The sequence below is a fragment of the Mus caroli genome, unplaced genomic scaffold (genome assembly GCF_978045245.1).
Source record: "Mus caroli unplaced genomic scaffold, Mus_caroli_1 scaffold_1, whole genome shotgun sequence".
NCBI lineage: Eukaryota > Metazoa > Chordata > Mammalia > Rodentia > Muridae > Mus > Mus caroli.
The window spans coordinates 71,774,053-71,795,724 of record NW_028227256.1 but is presented as its reverse complement, the minus strand read 5'-3'; the positions used below and the strand labels follow the sequence as shown (position 1 = coordinate 71,795,724).

Sequence of the window (21,672 nt, the reverse complement as noted above, 5' to 3'; positions counted from 1 at the left end):
GAATTGATCTCAAGACCTCTGGAAGAACAGTCAGTGCTCTTAACTGCTGAGCCATCTCTCTAGCCCCGGTTATATATCTTTAAGTGTATGCAAGGACCAGGGTGGGGAGATGGTTTCTTTAACCATGAAAGAGCTCCACAACTCCTAAGTGCTGTCCAGGGTTGGTTAACATGCGGTGTCATGAAGAGTCAGGCAAAGACATATTTGCCGTGTTATCTACTTTGTAGACTACAGGAACACAAAGTAAATAGTACAAGTCCAAAACAGTACCGCAGAGCTGCCTCGATACGGCTTCAGTTCACAAGCAGTTTCTGACTCAGACAAGCAAATGATAGTTGCTAAAAGCAACTTCTCTTTGTGGAAATTCCTAAGGAAACCAAAACTCATTGTCCTCGGAAGCAGAAATGTAGTGGTGATATTCAAGCAGCCTGCATCCTCCATCCCCACCACTGCTACAGCTCACATTTTCCTATGGGATGCCCAGTGCCGAGAGGAATGCAATGCCAAACTTAAAAAAAGTTTGAGGCAGTCTAAATCAAATTATTTCCAAATCAGTTTGAATAGTTTCAAAAGCTAACACACTAAAAAGGCTGAATTCTAGCTGGGTGTGGTCGTGCACACCTTTAATCCCAGTACTCCAGAAAGCAGAGGCAGGTAGAACTCTGTGAGTTGAGGACAGCCTAGTCTATCTACACAGTTAAATTCCAGGACAACCAGGCCCTACACAGAGATACTGTCTCAAAACAAAACAAAATAACAGAGCCGGGCGTGGTGGCACAAGCCTTTAATCCCAGCATTTGGAAGGCAGAGGCAGGCGGATTTCTGAGTTCCAGGCCAACCTGGTCTACAGAGTGAGTTCCAGGACAGCCAGGACTATACAGAAAAACCCTGTCTCGAAAACAAACAAAACAAAATAACAAAGACTGATGAGTTCTGTCATCAGGTCAAAATCAATATAGGCAAATAATGCCTGGTACCCAGACCATAAAGACAGCAGATCCTCACAAGACAGCTTTCTACTGGGTCAGCCTATCCTCTGAAGTATTCTCTTGACTTCAGATACTCAGTGTTACTTCTCACATTTTTTTCCTAGCACCCCCTTAAATTTTTAAGGATACTGTAAAGACATCTTCTATGTATCTATCTGTATGCTTATAGAACCCATGGAACAGAATGACTTTCTCTCAAGCAAAACTTAGGATGAGCTACCAAGGGAAAAAGAACAGGGAGGAAGGCCACACACAGACCATTGGTAGAAGTCTTATTTCACAATATCCAATTTAGGTAGATGTGGTAGTGACACAACTTTAATGCCTGAATTCAGGAGGCAGGCTGCTCTGAGTTCAAGGCTAGCCTGGTCTACATACTGAGTTCCAAACCAGTTAGAGCTATATAGTCTCAAAACAAAGACAAATACCCAATTTAGCCTGGCACGGTGCACTTGTCTTTAAACTCAGCTCTTGGGAGGCAGAGCTCTATAAATTCCAGGACAGCCCAGTCTACATAGTGAACTCCAGGCCACCTAGGACATTGTGAGATCCTGTCTCAAAAGAAACAAACAACAACAAACAAAAAACTTGGCAAATGCAAGATGTACATACATACATGTAGGCAAACTCATACACATAAAAGTGTTTAAGATTAGTCAACTTGGGGACTGGCAAGATGGCTCAACAGGTCAGAGCTCTGACTGCTCTTCTGAAGGCCCCAAGTTCAAATCCCAGCAACCACATGGTGGCTTACAATCACCCATAATGAGATCTGACACCCTCTTCTGGTGCATCTGAAGACAGCTACAGTGTACTTATGTATCATAATAAATAAATCTTTGGGCCGGAGCAGTCAGGGACTGAGCGAGCGGAGTTGACTGGAGCAAACAAGGCCAACTAGAGCAAGCAGAGGTCCTAAAAATTCAATTCCCAACAACCACATGAAGGCTCACAACCATCTGTACAGCTACAGTATACTCCTATACATTAAATAAATAAATCTTAAAAAAAAAAGATTAGTCAACTTAAGTCGTTTCATAGAAGCAAGTTAAGCTAGAGAGATAGTTCAGTGATTGAAAGCACTAGCTACTCTTTCATAAGATTAGTCAACTTAAGTCGTTTCATAGAAGCAAGTTAAGCTAGAGAGATAGTTCAGTGATTGAAAGCACTAGCTACTCTTTCAGACAAATCTAGGTTCAACTCCCAGCACCCAAATGATCGCTCACAGCCATCTTAATCCACTCCCAGGGGATCTGTCGCCTTCTTCTGCCTCCATCTTAATCCACTCCCAGGGGATCTGTCGCCTTCTTCTGGCTCCATGGGCACCAGCCGCACATGGATGTATGTGCAGGCAAAAGAGTCATATATATGTAACTTTAAAAACAGAATTTTCCATAAACTCTATTATTTTCATTTAATTTGCATACTTTTAAAAAAGATTTATTTATTATTATACATAAGTACACTGACTTCAGACACACTAGAAGAGGGCGTCAGATCTCATTACAGATGGTTGTGAGTCACCATGTGGTTGCTGGGATTTGAACTCAGGACCTCTGGAAGAGCAGTCAGTGCTCCTAACCGCTGAGCCATCTCTCCAGCCCAATTTGCATACTTTTAACCCCCCCCCCATACATACATACACACACACACACACACACACACACACAAAGACAGGCAAAGGTATACTTATTGTCTCTGTCTATAACCAAATGATTCAACACTGCCTGATCCTCCAAATCAGCACCTTGCAAAAGGGAGCCAATAAAGTGATCTTACCTGGAAAATAGCAGTTTGAATAATCTAACATTTTAAAGAGTCAATAAAATTACATGATTCTTGTTCCTATATATTATTCTTGAGGAACTCGGTGATCTAAGAGGAAGAGGGTGTACAACACTGAGCTGAGCTACAATCTTGCAAGTTCAGGTTTAAAAGAAAACAAGTCTGTTTTTGTCCATAGAGATCCAAACAGGAAACTGTCCAGCTGAAAGGAAAGTTTATTGAGAGCACAGTAGTAGTAGTCCAGGGAAGGATCTTGGACACTCTCAAGGCATCTAAATCTACTTGTGTAAATCCATAGTATACCCTCCATTGTCAGTGGCAAGTCATCCTGTGCAGAGGGATGGGATGAAGGACTGAGCAGGGGAAGAAGATAAGGGGGACATTGTGTGATAATTCACTTCGAGACGCCTGCTTTGTTTGATATTGCAAACAAAACCATGCATTACTTGTGTGAAGTCTCCCGAGTCTCCTGGGCGCTCTTCCTCTTCCCAACCACGCTGCATCAGCAGCCACCACCTCACAGGAGTGCCTGCCAAGCACCAGTCAGCAGTTCATCACATCCAGGGCTCAGCAATTAATCACTTTCAGTAATAGGCCTCACAGTTGCAGTATTCTGGGAAAGAAAGGAAAGAGGAAATACCATAACCCTACTGAGCAGAAGACACATGGAAGCACGGTGTACCAATGAGAATGACAGCACACCCATAACCCTAGCATTAGAGAGGCAAAGGGTTCTGAATTTTAGACTAGCATAGTACCTGACCCACAATGAACACTGGCAGCATGGTAGTTACTATCTTTATGTTGATACCTGTCCCTTGTTTATTTGGTTTGGTTTTTGTTGACTAAATAGACACAAGCTAGAATCACCTGGGAAGAGGGAACCTCAACTGAGAAAATGCCTCCACGAGATCGGCCATAGGCAAGTCTGCGGGGCATGTTCTTAAGTATGATGTGGGAGGATATGGCCCACTGTGGGCAGGAGGCCTGGATGTGTAAGAAAGGAAGCTGAGAAGCCATGGAGCACATGTCAGGAAAGTAAGCAGCACTTCACCACAGTCTCTGTTTCAGTTCCTGTCACTGGTTCCTGTTTTGAGTTCTTGTCTTGACTTCCCTGCAAGATGGACTATAGATTAAGATGAAATAAACCCTATCGACCCTAAATTGGTTTTGTTCATGATATTTTATCACAGCAATCTAAAGCTAACTAGGACAGTACCCAGAGACCCCCATCTTTCCCCCTCAGCCTTTTTATAAGCTTCCATGAAAGGAGAAAAATACAAGGAACAGGTAATAATTATTCCACTAGAAATTTCAAAAATTGGGCTGGAGAGATGGCTCAGCGGTTAAGAGCACCGACTGCTCTTCTGAAGGTCCTGAGTTCAAATCCCAGCAACCACATGGTGGCTCACAACCATCCGTAATGAGATCTGATGCCCTATTCTGGAATATCTGAAGACAGCTACAGTGTACTTACATTAAATAAATAAATAAATAAATAAATAAATAAATAAATAAATAAATAAATAAAAAAGAGTACTTGACTGCTCTTCTAGGGGTCCTGAGTTCAATTTCCAACAACCACATGGTGGCTCACAGCCATCTGTAATGGGATCCGATGCCCTCTTCTGGTTTGTCTGAAGACAGCTATAGTTCATATACATAAAATAAATAAATAAATAAATCTTTAAAAAAATTTCAAAATCAACCAGGACAAATAATGTCCCTCTATAAAGACATCACTGGAACTGGGTAGGATAGTGGTTCAGGCTATAATCCCAAGCACTTGGAAGGCTGAGGCAGGAGGACAGCCTCAAGTTCTAGACCAGTCTGGGATATGTAGTCAGGTAAGTCTAAACTAAAAAGTAAGACTGTCTCAAAACAACCAAAAAGACATAATTGCTTTTTGGGAGCTTTTGTAACATTTATTATACAGCTAATCCTTATATTCTTCAGTTACAAACAATTTTCCATTAAAACATACCAGACAGGTTAAATAGTTCAGTAAGTAAAAGTGCTTGCCACCAAGCCTGATGACCTGCGTTCCATCCCCAGTACCCACATGAAGGAAGCAGAAAACGGATTCTCCCTTATTTTCCTCTGACCTCCTCATACACACCTTGATATGTGTATATAGATGCATACATACATGTGCACACAACAAATAAACAAGTTGATAAAATGTAAATGTAAAAATTAAAAATAATCATGCTAGGAGTTATATGGTAAACTAAACCCCTTTCTGTTCTCTTGCTTCTGGGTCTTACTGGTTTTTATAATTAGATACTTACGATTACTGAAACATTGTATACGAGTTTTTTTTTTTTTTTTTTTTTTTTTTTTTTTTGGTTTTTTGAGACAGGGTTTCTCTGTGTAGCTCTGGCTGTCCTGGCACTCACTCTGTAGACCAGGCTGGCCTCGAACTCAGAAATCCGCCTGCCTCTGCCTCTGGGATTAAAGGCGTGAGCCACCACGCCCGGCTTGTATACGAGTTTTAAAAGCAACCTTTACTCAACTACTGCCTAGACTTTGGCTTCTAAACACCATCTGTTAAAAAAAGGAGTCAGAGCTATATAAAAGTGGCTGATTCTAGACCTGTGTCAGGAAAAGCAAGACACAGGCTAGAACACTTGGTGCCACCAGAAAAGGGAAGAGAAAGGTAAACCAAAAAGTGGTGCTATTCTACAACTGACAGGAACATCAAAAGATCCCAGAACACCCATCAAACTAATAGTGAGACAATGGGTGCTTTCCTGGGAACACTGGGAAGGAAGCAAGGATGGCTACTTGTCAGTGTTAGTCAACTCTGTACTGGAAGGCAAAAGGAAATCAAATACAAACCGAAAGGAACAAATAATTTCTGGGGCAGTAGAATCAGGGTAGCTAATGATTCAGAGGATGAAAGCTCTTGCTGCCAAGCTTGAAGACCACCCAAGTTCAAAGCCAGGACCCACATGGAAGGAAGGAATCCAACTCCTACAAGGTGCCCTGACTTCCACACGGGCATCACAGAACATGCTTACTTGCACATGCACAAAATAATTGTAAATAATAATAGAAAGTCTATAAGAGGTCTATGAAATATCAAGAAATCTACAAGAGAAAATCTACTAGAATGAAGAAGCAAGTTTAGTAAGGCTAAAGGGTACAAGACTGATACATAAAAACAACATAACACTTTTAAAATTCATTATGTATGTGTATGTATGTGCATTTGTGTGGATGAAGACACATGCATTCAACGACATGTATATGGACGTCAGCTTCTACTTTTTTCAATACAAGAGCTCTTGGATTTTGTTGCCTATGCTAGATATCTGCAAACTCCTAGGGATTCTCCTGTCTCTACTTCCTACCTCCCTGTAGGAACTGGGATTACTGAAACCTGAGCTACTGCCTCTGGCTTTCCTATGACTTCTGCAACTCAAACTCACACTTCAAGTTCACACTGGAATGGCAAGTACTTCTTTTTACCCACTGAGCCATTTCCCTCAGGCCCAGAAAAAACAAACAAAACCTTAAGCCTCACCCCATGCAGCTACTCCTTGACTTCCATTGCTACACCTGTGGTTGTTTGTATATGCCCTGCCCAAGGAGTGCCACTATCAGAAAATGTGGCCCTGTTGGAGTAGGTGTGACACTGTGGGTGTGGGCTTTAAGACCCTAGTTCAAGCTGCCTGGAAGTCAGTATTCTGCTAGCAGCCTTCAGATGAGGAGGTAGAACTCTCAGCTCCTCCTGCACCATGCCTGCCTGGATGCTATCATGTTCCTGCCATGATAAAAATGGACTGAACCTCTGAACCTGTAAGCCAGCCCCAATTAAATGCTGTCCTTTATAAGCCTTGCCTTGAATATGGTGTCTGTTCATAGCAGTAAAACCCTGACAAAGACAATCTGCCTGGTTTCTTGTACTCAAAAGCATTGCTATTTCTTCTTCTCCATCTCTTTCCTCCTGGCAGTTGCCAAGACTTTCAGCTTGCCTGTCCTGTTTTTTTCTCAAAGGCTAATGTGGGGATCAGCTGGTAAGAGTGCCTGCCTAGCATGCAAACCCAAGGTTCAATTTGCAGTACCACATAAACAGAACAGTGGCTCTTACCTGTGGTCTGAGATGGAGGGAGGAAGATCTGGAGTTCAGATTAATCTCCGGGATGGGGAGTTGGCTCAACAGTTAAAAGTACTTCTTGGAAACTCTGCGTTCCATTTCCAGAACCCACAAGTAACTCATAACTATAACTCCAGTCCCAGGATAGTCCACTCCCTCTCCTGACCAATTCTGGGTACTAGGTATGCACATGGTATGCAAGCACACATGCAGGCAAAACAATCATACACATAAAACAATTTACAAATCTAAAAAAAATTTTTAAATATTATTCTCTATTCAAGGTCAATGTGGGTACATCAGACTCTGTCTGTAAAAATCAAACCAAACCAAAACTAGCCACAGTTACATGGTAGAGTGAGCACCTAGCTAATGCACAGTCTCTGGCTGTAATCTCTGGTATCACACATGCAAATAAACAATTTCATCTACAGCATCATCACCTAGATGATAGCATTAAATCACCTAGGTTCCTTTTGGGTTTTATGGTTTCTTTTGGGTTGGCAAAGGTCTTGCTGTGTTGCTCAGGCTAGATTCAATCTCCTGGGTTCAAGCTAGTCTTCTGCCTTACTCTAAGTAAAGATTATCACTGTGCCCAGACTTAGGAATAACTTTTAACAATAAAGTAAAAGTACACAATAAAAAATACAGAAACTGCTAAAAATAGATGTAAACCTACAAAGAGATATAACACATTCATAAATCAGAAGTCTCACTATGAAGTGAAGTTGACAATTCTTATCAAAATTCCAAAAAGTTTTTCTGAAGAAACTGACAAGAGGATATGAAAAGCCGGGCGTGGTGGCGCACGCCTTTAATCCCAGCACTTGGGAGGCAGAGGCAGGCGGATTTCTGAGTTCGAGGCCAGCCTGGTCTACAAAGTGAGCTCCAGGACAGCCAGAGCTATAAAGAGAAACCCTGTCTCGAAAAACCAAAAAAAAAAAAAAAAAAAAGAGGATATGAAAATCTGTCTACAAATATAACAGATCTAGAATAGTAGACTGAATAGCTAGGAGACTTACTCTGCCTGGTTTCACAATCTAGAACAAGGCTATGATAGCAGTGTTAATAATAGACATGTAGGCCAACAGGACACAACAGAGTCCAGAAGTAAACCACACTTCAGCCGATTAAAAGTTGCCTCAGCAATTTCATGATCATGTTTTAACCAATGGTACTGAAGCAACAGGATGTTCAACTTTACACCTAAAATAGGGTTAAAGGAAGAATCTACCTGTCTTGCTCTAAGGGTAGAAAACGAGGTCACATGCCTACATGAAAAGTCTTTTAAATCTGTCTGCCAGTGGACTTGCAACTCTAGTTCAAGGCAAAGCTTAATAGAAGCACTTTCTGGGGCCAATCAACATGCTACGGGTTTGGAGTCTTCATTGCTTGAAGAATATCATTAAGACCTGAGTCTTAAAAAAACCCAAGTCTTGTCCTCAACAGAGATAGCAGGAACCGAGAGGGGAGTTCAAGGGTTTTTATAGCCACTGCCATTTAAGAGAGAACAACTTACCCTGTAATCTTTTTTGAAAGTAGGTGAGAATGTTGGCCTTTAGACGCACTGAAGGACAAGAGAATCAATGACACTAAGATGAAGCCATCCTTTCCCCACCCAATTAAACTTTAATAAACTAAAAACCCAAACCACGTGGTGGCAATGGCGTGTAATTTCAGCACTCCTGAGGCTGAGGCACGAAGAGCATTAGTCTGAGGCCTGGGCTACATGGCCAATGAACCATACTCAAACAAAGTATCTAGTGGGAAAGAGAGGGTCTCAGGCCCAGGGACAGGCAACACAGAAGGTTCCAACCCGTATGGAGTAATGAGGGTTTCATCCTGACCTCTGCTGACCCTCTTCCACTCAATCCATCAACAAGTGTTTCCAACTTCAAAGCAGTTTTTTAAGTCTTCTCCAGTCATTACCTTAATAAAGCCACCATCATGTTACCAATTGAATTCTATTTCTACACTCAGCCTCCTTACAATCGTGGTTTTTGTTGTTTTTTTGGCGTTAGTGTGTGTGTGTGCATTCAAGTGCATGTGCCACAGGACTCATGTGAGGGGAGAGGACAACCTCAGGTGTTGGGCCTCACACCCTCCCCTGTTTAAGGCATTGTCGGTTTTTCTACTACATACACCAGGCTAGCTACCTTCTAAGTATCTTGTCTCTGTGTCCTATCTCCTCATAGGAGCACTGGAATTACAGAAGCTTGTGCTAACCATCCAGTTGTTACAGGTGTTTTGAGGACTCAAAGCCAGGTCCTCACTTACCAACTGAACTATACTTTCCCAGTCCTGTCCTATGTCCGCTCCCCATCCCCCATGGCTCACAGTGCTCTTTTGAAAATACAACTTAAAGCCAGACTACTGAGTCTGCCAGGCCTGATAGTGCACAACTGTAATCCTAATTACTCAAGTATGATCATGGGTTCGAGGCTTAGGAGTTAAGAGTAAATTCAGAGCCAACTTGGGCAACTTAGGGAAGGACTACCTCCAAATAAAAATTAGTGCTGGGATATAGCCTAGAGTAGAACCATTAGTTGCCTGGCATTTGTGAAGCCATAGGTTCACAAATCGTATTTTCATTCTTTCTCTCAGACACACACACACACACACACACACACACACACACACGCACGGTCTATTCTGTTCTGCACAATCTGTAGGGATACTTGCCCTGTTTCCTATGACGAAGAACCTATGCTGTCTTAAATCACTCCCTAGGGGCCAGTCCCAGCTAAACTTAGACAAGCACCTATTTCTACAGACAGGAATTATTCATTACACACTGATTAAATCATTCTCTTGGACGTGGCACTGAGACCTGCAGTTTCCTTTACCTCCTCCATCTAGATGTTTCTGTAGGTCACCTGGGAAATTTGGGACACTGGAAATGGCTCATCATTTCTATACAAGGTCCCTGGTGGAAGCACTTGATGGGATGCACCTTACGTGGTACTGGAAGGCAGGCGTCAGACCCACTTCCTCTGACAAGATAAATCCTAAGCTCTAGCTCCCTACAGTAACTTGGAGAAGCAATGAATTTAATAATGTTTGTGAGATTTATTTTTATTTTTCATCACATGTATGTGTGAGGTATTCGTTTGAGTATGTGCGCGTCAGTGCAGGTACCTTTGGAGGCCCCTGGAGCTGAAGTTACAGGCAGTTGTGACCCACCCAGTAATGGGTCCCGGCAAGTGGAGGCAGGTCCTCTCCACTTAAAGTTATAAGCTTTCAGCCACTTAGCCATCTCTTTAGGCCTAGGCAAATGGATTTCTGAAAGATACACAGAGGAAGATCAAACTCCAGCTTTAAAGAAAGGGAAGGTGAAATCTCGGGCACTTTGAAGGGGCACAGTGCAGCAAGGCAAACAAAAGAGTAAACCAAGAGAGATATAGGTTATCACAGCCACACCAGAGGGTAACATTACTCTTAGGCCTCCTTAGAATCCAACAAGTGAAGCCAGTTAAAAGCTTTATGGCCACGTGACTAGCTCACCTGGAGCTTTGATTTTTATCAGTCTCCACTGGCACCTCCTTCCTCAGGTGAACAGAGGTCCTCAACGAGTGGTTCACAGAACCTGAGGGGGCCCTAGGACTCTTCCAGAGGTTGTGTTAGGTCACACTGTTTATATACCAGAAAATAAAAGGGCATTAGCCTTTTCCACTGTGCTGACGTGTCCATTGGTGGTGTAAGAAAAGTATCAACGAGGAAAGCCACTGGTACCCAGGCCCAACTTAAGACAATGGCAGCGTCCATTCTTCCACAGGATGGTTTAACTGGCCACACAGTGAAAGAATGCAAATTTTACTGCATAGCACGAATATATTTTAAAGTTTTACAACAATTTCCTATGTGACAAGATGAGAGGTAGGGCCTGAGGATCTAGCTCTCATACAGCACTTGCCCAGTAAGATGCAAACTAGTTTCAATCCCCAGCACCCAGGTGGATGAGGAAACACTCCCGGCTAGACGTGCTAGCAGAGCACAGTGGCCCGAGCCTGTAATCCTAGCACTTCCAATAGAGAGAGACCCAGTTCAGTGTTATTCTCAACCACAAGGTGAGTTCCAGGACAGCTTGGACGACGAGACCCTTATCTCAAGTGAAACAAAGCACCATTAAAGCTCCTTCAAGACAACTGTCTCGAGGCAAAGCACCCGTGTGAATCAACTGTCAAGAGTTTTCTATGGAACACCACGTTTACTTGAAAGAGAAAAGCTGACCTAAGTGATGGAGTCCTTCAGATTTTGGTATCTGGCAGACATTTCTGGAGAATGAAACAAAGCCTGTCACTTCAAGTAAAACAGCTGACAGTACTTGCTGCCAATGAGAACATTTGAACGTCCAAGAGAAAATCAGAATTTTGGCAAAACAGTCTCTGCCACTCAAAGAGTAACTGCTTTTCCAAAAATTGTAATGCTAATACAAATATGACTTTTTATTTTACTTTATATAAAACTTTAACATCCATTTATCCATTTCTGTATTCGTGGGAGTGTCACAGTATCATTGTGGAAGCCAGAGGACAAACTCTCATGATTCTTCTCTCCATTATGTGGGTTCCAAAGACTGAACTTAGATCATGAAGCTTGGCACCACGTACCTTTAGCTGATGAGCCAGGTACTTTAGGTATCTTCAGGCAAGGTCTTGCTACATATTGACCTCAAATGTATGGGCCCTCTTACCTCAGCCTCCCAAATGCTGGGATTAACGGGCCTAGTGGTACCATCACGTTGTATAGGAAGCACTGACAGCACTCGGAGCTGTATAACTCAGTTAGTGCCTACCACATGATGTCACAGAGTCGGAAATGCATACAAGCCCACCGGGATGGTGGTCTACACCAGTGGTAATCCCATACTTGTGAGACTGATGGAGAATCTTAAAATTCTAGAAAATTCTGGGCTACTCAGTGAAACCTCAACTCTATGGAAGAAAATAACAAAGATCTACCAGCCAAGCTGATCCTTCTTTTATATGATACCAAAGTACAATACCTACAAACCCCTTCGAGCGTTTTAGGCCCTTTTGCAACCATCTAAGGCTAAATTATCTTCTTTTTAATATTTCTATTGTTTTATGTATATAAGTATTTTGTCTGCATGTATGTCTGTGCACAACAGGATGCAATACCCAAAGAGGCCAGAAAACTAAACAGCAGTGAGCTTGGTTTTCTGGAGTAACAGCCAGCACTCTTCACCACTCCAGCCCCTAAATCTTAACTCAAAAACAAACATCAAAATAGAGTGAATGCAGAAATATGTATGAAAATCCAGGTATCTTCTCTCTTTTTTTAAAGATGTATGTATTTATTACATGTAAGTACACTGTAGCTGTCTTCAGACACCATAAGAGGGAAACAGTTCTCGTTACAGATGGTTGTGAGTCACCATGCTGAGCCATCTCTCCAACCATTATCTTCTCTTAATATACAATAAAAACCACACCCAATTCTATTCTTCTCAAAAACATTTTCATTTAAAATCATTTATACTAACCTTAATGTGTTAATAATAGATCTATTAATTTTTCCCAAGTGGAGTAATAATTCAGTTCCTTGAGATATACCTTCTACATTAAAAAAAAAAAAATCAGTACTGTGTAATATTGGAACAAGCCTGTAATTCCAGCACTGGAGAGGCAGAAACAGGTGGAGTAAAGGCAAGGCCTGTTTTATAGAGGTTTTTTTTCCCCTCTATTTCTCAACCTCAATAAATGTCTTCCTATAACTGGTTTTTTTTCCTGCGGTGCTCGAGACTTCTCTGCTGTCATCTGTTGTACTTCAGATTTCCCCTGCCTTTTAATTCTTAAACTGGCAGGGAAAATGAACCAATCAAGAACCCTAAACTGCATCATTTCTAGACTCTATCACTTGGCTCTAGCCAGAAATCTTTCTTGACCAACCTATCCGTCACCCACCCCTTCTGTACTCTTACACACAACCCTGATGCTATTTCCCTGCTTTTTTATCTTTACATAGAATATACTCATCTCTTCCCCTAAGAATTTTAAAAAGTGTGTACTCCAAGCTGGACTAAGAAACTGCCAGGACTACATAGAGTCTGTCTCAAAAAACCAAACAAAAAGAAATCATAGCTGGGATTACACAGGTGATAACACAGAGCTTTAATCCCAGCATTCAGGAGGCAGAGGAAGCTGGATCTCTGAGTTCGAGATCTACAGAGAATGTTCCAGGTCAGTCAGGGCTACACAGAGAAGCCCTGTCTAGAAAAACAAAACAAAACAAGAAAGTAAGAAGAGAGAAAAAACCCAACAAACTTACATAAATACTTTTGCTCAAGTTTTACTTAAAATAAGTGTTAAAATCCCATGGTCCCACAAAACCCTTCCAGGCCTGAGACTTTTAATTTGGTGGTAGTGATTGACTGTCTAGAATGTGTAACTCCCAAGGTTCAATCCCTAGGACCTTAAAAAGACGGGAAGGGAAGGGCAGGCAGAGGCAGGTGCATCTCTGAGTTCAAGATCGATCCAAGATCTATCGAGTGAGTTCCAGACAGCCAGGGCTACACAGAGAAACCCTGTCTCCAAAAAACAAAACAAAACAAAAAAACAAAAACAACTAAAGTCACTTGGAAACTACAAGTCAGGAAATAGATTCATTTAAAGTTAAGTCTTGGGCCCTAATAAGCCCAGCTCACAGAATGGCTACCAACAAACACAACTGAGCTATGTTCTCTGTTCAGGCCATGCTGTATCTTTCTAAAGCTACTTTGTAACTTGAATATCTTCCCACTTCTTCACTCTCAGTGAACATTTGATAACTTTCAGGGCCAGACTTATAGAGTCTAATCAGTAAGTCGCTAGTAACTTTCCGGACAATAAAGGGAATAGTTTTTATGCAAATAATCTCAGTATTGCAACAATTGAAAGCATAGGATCCAACGGTACCTGCCCTTAAATTTAGGTTCCTCCAGATTACTGCTGATTGGCCAAATCAACAGGCGCTGAAATTGAGACTTGGAATATTCAAAATGACTCCATAAAGGAAGGGTTTCAAATGCTGATTAAAACATTTCCAAGATTCAGAACCGGTATGTAAAGACTGAAGGTGGGGTGACGTATTTTTCCAAACAAATCGCGGTTAAGCGCTTCACTTCTACCACAGCACATACATCAGTATGGCAAATGCTTTCTTGATTAAAAATCTCTTGTTCTGTAAACTCTCGAAAACACGTTTGTCTTGCTCACCAATGTACCCTCTCTAGGAACCTTACATAGTGGCTTCACTCGTTACCTATTTGTCGATGTTTATAAAAAAAAAATGGCTAGATAAATGAGTTAAATTAGGATCTCGTCTTCTGGAATGTAGGAAAGTGTGTATGGATAACTCAGAGTGGGGTCAGGGAAAAGCAGGCCCTGAAAAGAGCCGGGATTTCAACCCAAGCCAGAATTTAAACCGCAGCGCGGCGGGAAAGAGGACACGCTGAAACCAGGACCTAGTAGGCTGTGGGGCTCGGGCCGCCCGAGGAGAAGCCAACGAAGTTCTCCCCGCGTGGAGGCTGCCGAGGAGGACTCGAGAGAGGGCCCGGGAGGAGGCCCGGGTCTCCGACTCACCAGAGAAAGGCAAGGTGGCGAACCGGAAGCGGAGTTGGGGGCCCGTGCCAAGGGCTGGGGCCGAGGCACGCGGGAACGGCCGGCTGGGGTCGGACACCAGCTCTGCGGCCACACTCACCTATGGTACCCTGCTTCGCCGCGACTGGACGCCGACTCCGCGCCGCTTCTTCGCTGCGCCTGCTGGGCGAGCGGGCGACCTCAGGTGTCCCTAGCAACCAAGCTCCGCCACGCGACCCACGCTCTGCCGCTTTCTGTCCCACACAGAGCGCGCCCCCAGCGGACAGATCTAAGGCCAGAAAGGGATGGGCGGGGGAGGGCCCGAGGCAAGCGCGCCGAATCCCAGCCCTTGTGCAGCCTAGAGAATGGGGGGGGAGGGGGAGGGACTTGGGGGGGGGGGGGGAGAAAGTGCAAGGAACTTGCGCACGCGCAAACTTGTCGACACGGTGGAACTCTTAAGAGCGGAATTCTGGGAACTGTAGTCCTGCAAGTAAAGGCTCCGTTCTGGGAATCCACGATTCATTCTACCTAACCACTATGGACTCTGACCATGCCGCGCCCAGACTCTATTAAAGAATTCCCACCAAAATTCCATGAGTTTGAGGCAAGTAAGAGGAAGTGGCTCAAGGCACTTTAACTCTCTCCCACTCACCTTTCCCTAAATCCAATCACGGAGCGGGACGAGACAAGCAAGACATAACTACAACTACCAGTTTTATGGGCTTCGAGTGAGAACTTTACCTAAGTGTGAGTCCTTTCATAATCTCTCCACGCAGAATAGATCCCCCTGTTTCAGATGTCGCTGGATCTATTGAATTTAGAGAACTATAAAGTCAGCTGGATGGCAAAAGGATTTTTCTCAAACAGGCTATGATAATTAACGATATAACTAACCTGATGAGGCCTGGGCACCGGTTGTGTACTCCTTTAACCCCACCATTCGGTAGGCTGAGGCAGGTGGATCCCTGAGTATGAGGACAGCCTGGTCTGCAGAGTGAGTTCAGATCAGCTAGGGCTACGCAGAGAAAAACTAGCCTGGTGAAAACAATTTGAACTTAAGTAGCAAAATACTTAAGCAACAGTCATTGACAGATGTTGAACTATGAAAGGATTACTTATCAATTTTAGATCAGGAAATCTAGGGCAATTATCTAGTTTGTCTCCTGATGAGATTTGGATTACACAGCAATATTTATAAAGTATGGCTTATTTTACAAAATGTTAAATTTTAACAGAATTTAAAAGCTGAATCTAATCAAGCATTGTCTCTAACTTCAGTATACAGGATATAGAGGAAAACAATTGAGTAATACTATAGAATCAGATAAATTCAAAATTTGAACCAATATACAGTATAAATGAACTTTCTTAGACAAAATGGGAGTGCTGGAGCTGAAGAAAAAGCCCCATGGTTAAGAGCACACTGCTCTTCCAGAGTACTTGAGTTCCATTCCAAGAACTCATGTGTGGCGTAGCACACAGCTGCTGTAACTCCAGCTTTAATGGATCTAACACACTCCTCTGATGGCTCAGGGTACCTGCAGTCACTTGGACATAACCACCTACCACCCCCCTCCACACACACACACACACACACACACACACACACTGTTTTTTAAAAGGAGAGAAATGTTTTAGGTGATAAGATGTAAGAGGTCAGCTAGAGGACTCAGCAGATAATGGTGCTTGCCACCAATCCTGAAGATCTAAGTTTGATCCTCAGGGCTCACATGGTGGATAGAGAAGAAACTTCACAAAGTTGTTGTCTGACCTCCACGGCTGACACATTTGTAGTAACTTCTTATGAAAACCACAGGAAATTAAAGCAAGTATTTTGACATTTTGATGATATGGGAAATATTGTTTTCTGGGAAGCACAGAAGGTCTGAAGGTATAAGTGACATAATACTAGAGGTTTGCTGTTTTAAAATATTGCAGGAAGGGTAAGGGGTGACTCGGTCCGTAAAGGTCTGTTGAACAAGTATGAAAAACTAAGTTCAGGCTGGGTGTGGTGGTACATCTCTTTAACCCCAACACTTGGGAGGCAGAAGCAGGCTAAGTTTCAGGCAAGCCTGGTCTACAGAGTTAGTGTCAGGACAACCAGAGGTTACAGAGAGACTCTGTCTCAATTCTCTTCCCGGGGGTTGGGGTGGGGGAGGAAGAAACACTAAGTTCATATCTCCAGCACCCAATAAAAAGTTGGGCACAATTGTGCAGGCCTCTTACAAGATATTTGATCACACTGTGAACCCCAAGATTGTGTTATTTACTGAAAATACCTGTTTTTAGTTGAGGTTTGGCTCAGCCCTTAGCACACACCTTTAATACCAAATAATAAAGGTACAGTTTGTTTGTAGAAGGAGGCACCCATGACTGTGATGTCTAATTGAGTGGCAAATAAAGTGATGAATCAGAGAAAAATTTGACTAAATGGGGTATGTTCAACTCTCATAAGAAAAGAGAACAAAAGGAAGCTACTTAAGGGAGCAGTACAGAAAAAAGAGAGGCAAGTTGCAAAAAGAGAACAAGCTAGACACAGGTAGAGACAGAATAAGGCAGAAAATGAGAAGGCGCTAGAAGATTAAAGCAGATAGTTAGTCTGAGACCAAGCAGAGCGAAAGGTCAGAGGCTGAGAGGAGCCAGATTGAATCAGTCATCTTGGAAAGGAGTTTTGAGCCAGCACAGCTGAGTTGACCTGACAGCCAGAGATCAGAAAGAACCAGGAAGGGGTGAGTTTATTCAGCAGTAAGTCTCAGAGGCCCATCTTAGAGTTGTACGGAGGATGAAAGCTTCCAGGACTAGGCCTAGGTTAGCAGATAGAGGCACTAAGCCTTGGAGACAATTTTTACAGGAGAATAAAAGATATTTTTACACAGGCCTGTTGTGCCAGTGCTTGGAAGGCAGAGAGAGGAGGACCCCTTCAACTTGTTCCTGGTCCATCAGCTTATTGGTAGACTCTAGGTTCAGTGACAGACCCCATCTCAAAAAAAGATGAAGATCAAGGTGACTGAGAAAGCTTCTCCATACTATTACATGATAAACGTGTGCATGCATAAAAATGAAAATAACCAAATAAAAGTGCTGTAGAAAAGTCAAGGGATAGATAGCTCAGTGGTAGAATGTTTGCCTAGAGAGTATGCATGAGGTTATAGATTCACTCCCCAGCATACAAACAGCTGATCATAGTGACATACACTTTTAATCCCAGCACTCCAGAGGCCAGCCTAGTCTAAATAGAGAATTCCAGGTCATCTAGAACAACTACATTGTGAGTCTTTGCTTCAATCCATCCATCCATCCAGACAGACAGACAGCAAGAAACCCCAATACCTACAGAAAACACACCTTAGTAATAGTAATAAAGAGCACAGTTATCTAGGTTATTTTCTATGAAAGGGAACCAAGCCTCTTTGGAGAAGAGAATGACTCTAGGCTCCAGCAGAAAATATATGAGCTTGAAACTTCTTGTCATCAGAGAAAGAAGCCTTGCATATGGCCACATGCATACATACCCTTCACAGTGGTAGGAAGAAGTATGCCCCTGGAGTTAATTGAAAGAGCTCCCAACAGACAAAGCTGAAACAACTTACGGAACAAAACAAAGCAATACTACTTCCTAACCCAAGTAGCCATGTGTCCACGAAATCATTTGGTACCATAACAGAAGGGACAAATATATAGAGAAGAAATCTATGTATCTAGACACTCTAACCTGAGGAAGAGAGGGGCAAAAAGAGTTGTTTTATAGTGGAGACATCTGACAAACACAGTAAGATGTGGGGTGGTCTGCCTATAGTCCCAGCACATGGGAGGCTGAGGTGGGAAGATTGTCTGAGGCCAGCCTGGGATGTATGGCAAGTTCCATGCTGTCTAGAGCAATATAATAAGACTATGTCTTTAAAAAAAAAAAATCACACCACATACTTGATGGTTGATTAAGGACAGCATAAAGACATGAATCATGTTAATGAACTTGGAGCTGCTGTGCTGGCACACATCTTTAATCCCATCACTTAGGAGGCAGAGGCAGGCAGATCTCTGGGAGTTTAAGGCCTGGCCTACAGAGTGAGTTCTAGGATAGCCAGGGCTACACAGAGAAGCCTTGTTTTGAACCATATCCCCATCTTCAAGAGAAAGAGAGAAAGAAAGGAAGGAAGGAAGGAAGGAAGGAAGGAAGAAAGAAAGAAAGAAAGAAAGAAAGAAAGAAAGAAAGAAAGAAAGACACGGAGAGAAAGAGAGAGAGAGAAAGAAAGAAGAAAGACACAGAGAAAGAAAGAAAGAAAGAAAGAAAGAAAGAAAGAAAGAAAGAAAGAAAGAAAGAAAGAAAGAAAGAAAGACACGGAGAGAAAGAGAGAGAGAAAGAAAGAGAGAGAGAGAGAGAAAGAGAGAGAGAAAGAAAGAAGGAAGAAAGACAGAAAGAGAGAGAAAGAAAGAAAGAAAGAAAGAAAGAAAGAAAGAAAGAAAGAAAGAAAGAAAGAAAGAAAATATACTTTGGATATTGGTGTGATAAAACAATTACACTATAAATTGGGTATTCTGTGTTTGCTGTCATACATAGTAGCACTGGCTTCTGGTTTGTATCTGTATTTTTGTGAGAGTGACAGTAAGCTTAGGTGATGATCAGAGACTGATGTGATGGCTAAGCTTGGTTGTCAACAAGAATCAGGAAATGTAAACTAGAAGTCCCTGTGCAGTCCAATGAGGGACTTTCTTTTTCTTTTTTTAAGACTTATTTATTTATTTTATGTATATGACCACACTGTCCTTGACACACCAGAAGAGGGCTCATATCCAATTACAGATGGTTGTGAACCACCATGTGGTTGCTGGGAATTGAACTCATGATCTCTGGCAGAGCATCCAGTGCTTTTAACCACTGAGCCATCTCTCCAGCCCCGCATGAGGGACTTTCTGGATCAGATTACTTGAATCATAAAGACCCTTCTGAATGTGGGAAACTCACTTAAAAGGCCAAGGAAGAAGAAAACTTTGCCTTTTTTCATTCCTCTCTGCTCTTGCTGGAAAGTCCATCCATCTTGATACTGCACTCTCTTACTGATATTAAAACCAGCTACTTCAGGCTTCCAACATAACTCTCCAGGAATCTCCCAGATCTTTACACAGATTGGGACTTCTGAGTCATCCTGCCTCTTGACTGAAAAGCTACAGGATTCCAAGTTCTCTCTTACGGGGCAGCCGTTGTTGGACTAGCCAGACCATATTGTGTGAGCCAATGTATTAGTCCTTTTTGATGCATGCATTCACCCCATCAGTTTGTTTCCTTTAGAGGAGTGGTTCTCAAGCTTCAACACTAGCCATCTATGTGGTGGTGACCCACAACCATAAAATTATTTTCACTGACACTTCATAACTATAATTTTGCTACTGTTATGAACTGTAATATAAATTGCTGATATGCAGGATATCTAATATGCAACCTCTCTTAAAAGGTCAGTTTGACCCCTAAAAGGGCCGAGACCCACAGTTGAGAACAACTGCTTTACAGACTGCTAACTACTCCAGGAACCACAAAAAGCAAGGTTAAGGAGGGGGTGGAAAGGGCAACAACCCACATGAAACAATAACAAGGTCATGAATACACCTAACAAGATATAACTATTCCTTGTATAACCTCAAACACATTTGTAAATTACAATGGGGCAATGTCCCTTGGGAACATTCTTGTTGTGTCTCAACTTAAATACCATTGATATTAAAGAAATTGGAAGAAAGACAAATGTATTCTTAACAAAATAAAACAGAAACATTCATGTTACTTTACAACCCTCCTTTCTGCAACTGGTTACGTGGCCTTAGCTGGTACTTATAACTACCTTCCTCTACTACCCGTTCTATATTTCCCACCCTCTTCAAGCACCTCAGCATGTCTTGGCTCTTTTCCTGGAGGAGTGACCCATACCTTCATTCCTGATGGGTCTGTGCCCTTTGTCATCCTGCTTGGATTAGGCTGTTGTAGTTTCCCATTGACTTTAATCACAGGACATGGTAGTACTAAGAGATGCCCTAAGGGATCTCCTGCATTCCAGACAAATCCTGCTTACCTCAATTGTGGAGAGGCAATCCAATTTCCCCATGGTAATCTGGATCTATCACCCCTCCTGTGGGGAAATGGGCTATGCACAGACAGTATAGTCTCCAGTCAAGCTGAGTTAGAAGAACCCCAGTGGTGTTAATTCCTACCTACATGGGGTGGTAGGCATTCCCTCATGTCTCCTGGACCCCTGGCTCCTGTTGAAGTTACCATCCCCACAGCCCCCACAGGAGAAGCATGTAGCTAACAGTCCCATAGACTATGTCCCAAGCTTCTGACCTTCAGGCTAGACTCCTCCCAGTTACCTAGCAACAGCAAGATAACAAGCCCACTATAAGAGGGGCTGTTTGGCCCCCTCTTCACTCTCTTACTCTCTCTCCCTCTTACCCTCTACCTATTACTCTCTCTCTCTTACTCTCTAAGCTTTTACCTCTCTCTAAGCTTTCACCTTTCTTATTCTCTAGCTCTTTTCTCTCTTTCCCTTTCTCCCTCTCTCCATATGGCCATAACCGTTCTCTCTCTCTCTTTTACCTTCTCTCTTTCCCCCTGCCTTTCTACAATAAAGCTCTAAAACCATAGACTGTCTCTTTTCATCAAGGCCCGCTGTGCTTGGACGATGAGATAGGCTTTCTCCTAATGAGCCTGTGCCTAATCTCCCATCAGAAGGCCTTCCTATGCTCCAGCCACAGACCAGAATAAGGACTCTCCTGCATGGGAACCTCTCTCCCTCTGCCCTCTACCCTGGGGCCCCTATTCTGTTCTTAGCTCCTCTGCCATATCCAGTGTGGGAGACTGAGAACCTGTCAAGAGGCTGCCCCTTGTCCACCCCCACCCCCCAACTGTGTGGGGTCAATGGCTTCACACAGCCAGCTGCCCACCTGGGGCCAAGTGGAAAGCATCAGGCAGTTCTCCCGCGTCTGCCTGCCCAGAGCACAGAAACTCTGGCTGGACTTGGGCATTCTCTCCCACCCCCCTCCTCCTTCCCCTACACCCACCAGCCCCACACCCTCCTAACACTGTTATTCCTTTCTTAGTCTGTTGGTTTAAAGGCATTAGAAGCCCAAAATGACCAAGGGGAAGTCTGAGCTTACAGTTCAATGGAATGTTTGTTGTGGCTCCTGGTAGGAGCACTCTCCCCTCTGGAACCAAAACTACTAGGCCAGC

The 21,672-nt window shown here is 43.0% G+C and overlaps 1 protein-coding gene across 2 annotated transcripts in view; it reads right to left on the bottom strand.

Moving 5' to 3' along the window:
* Ttll4 (tubulin tyrosine ligase like 4) overlaps window positions 1-14,825 on the bottom strand; it is a 41,420-nt gene extending 26,595 nt beyond the window's left edge. The window contains exons 1-2 of one of the 2 annotated variants that reach the window (XM_021159530.3): window positions 14,578-14,825; window positions 3,221-3,387 (exon numbers count right to left, since the gene is read on the bottom strand). The gene's annotated coding sequence lies outside the window, so the exon portion shown is untranslated. The remainder of the gene's footprint in view (window positions 1-3,220; window positions 3,388-14,577) is intronic. The other variant, XM_029477176.2, reaches the window with a different exon arrangement.
* Window positions 14,826-21,672: the final 6,847 nt, after the last annotated feature.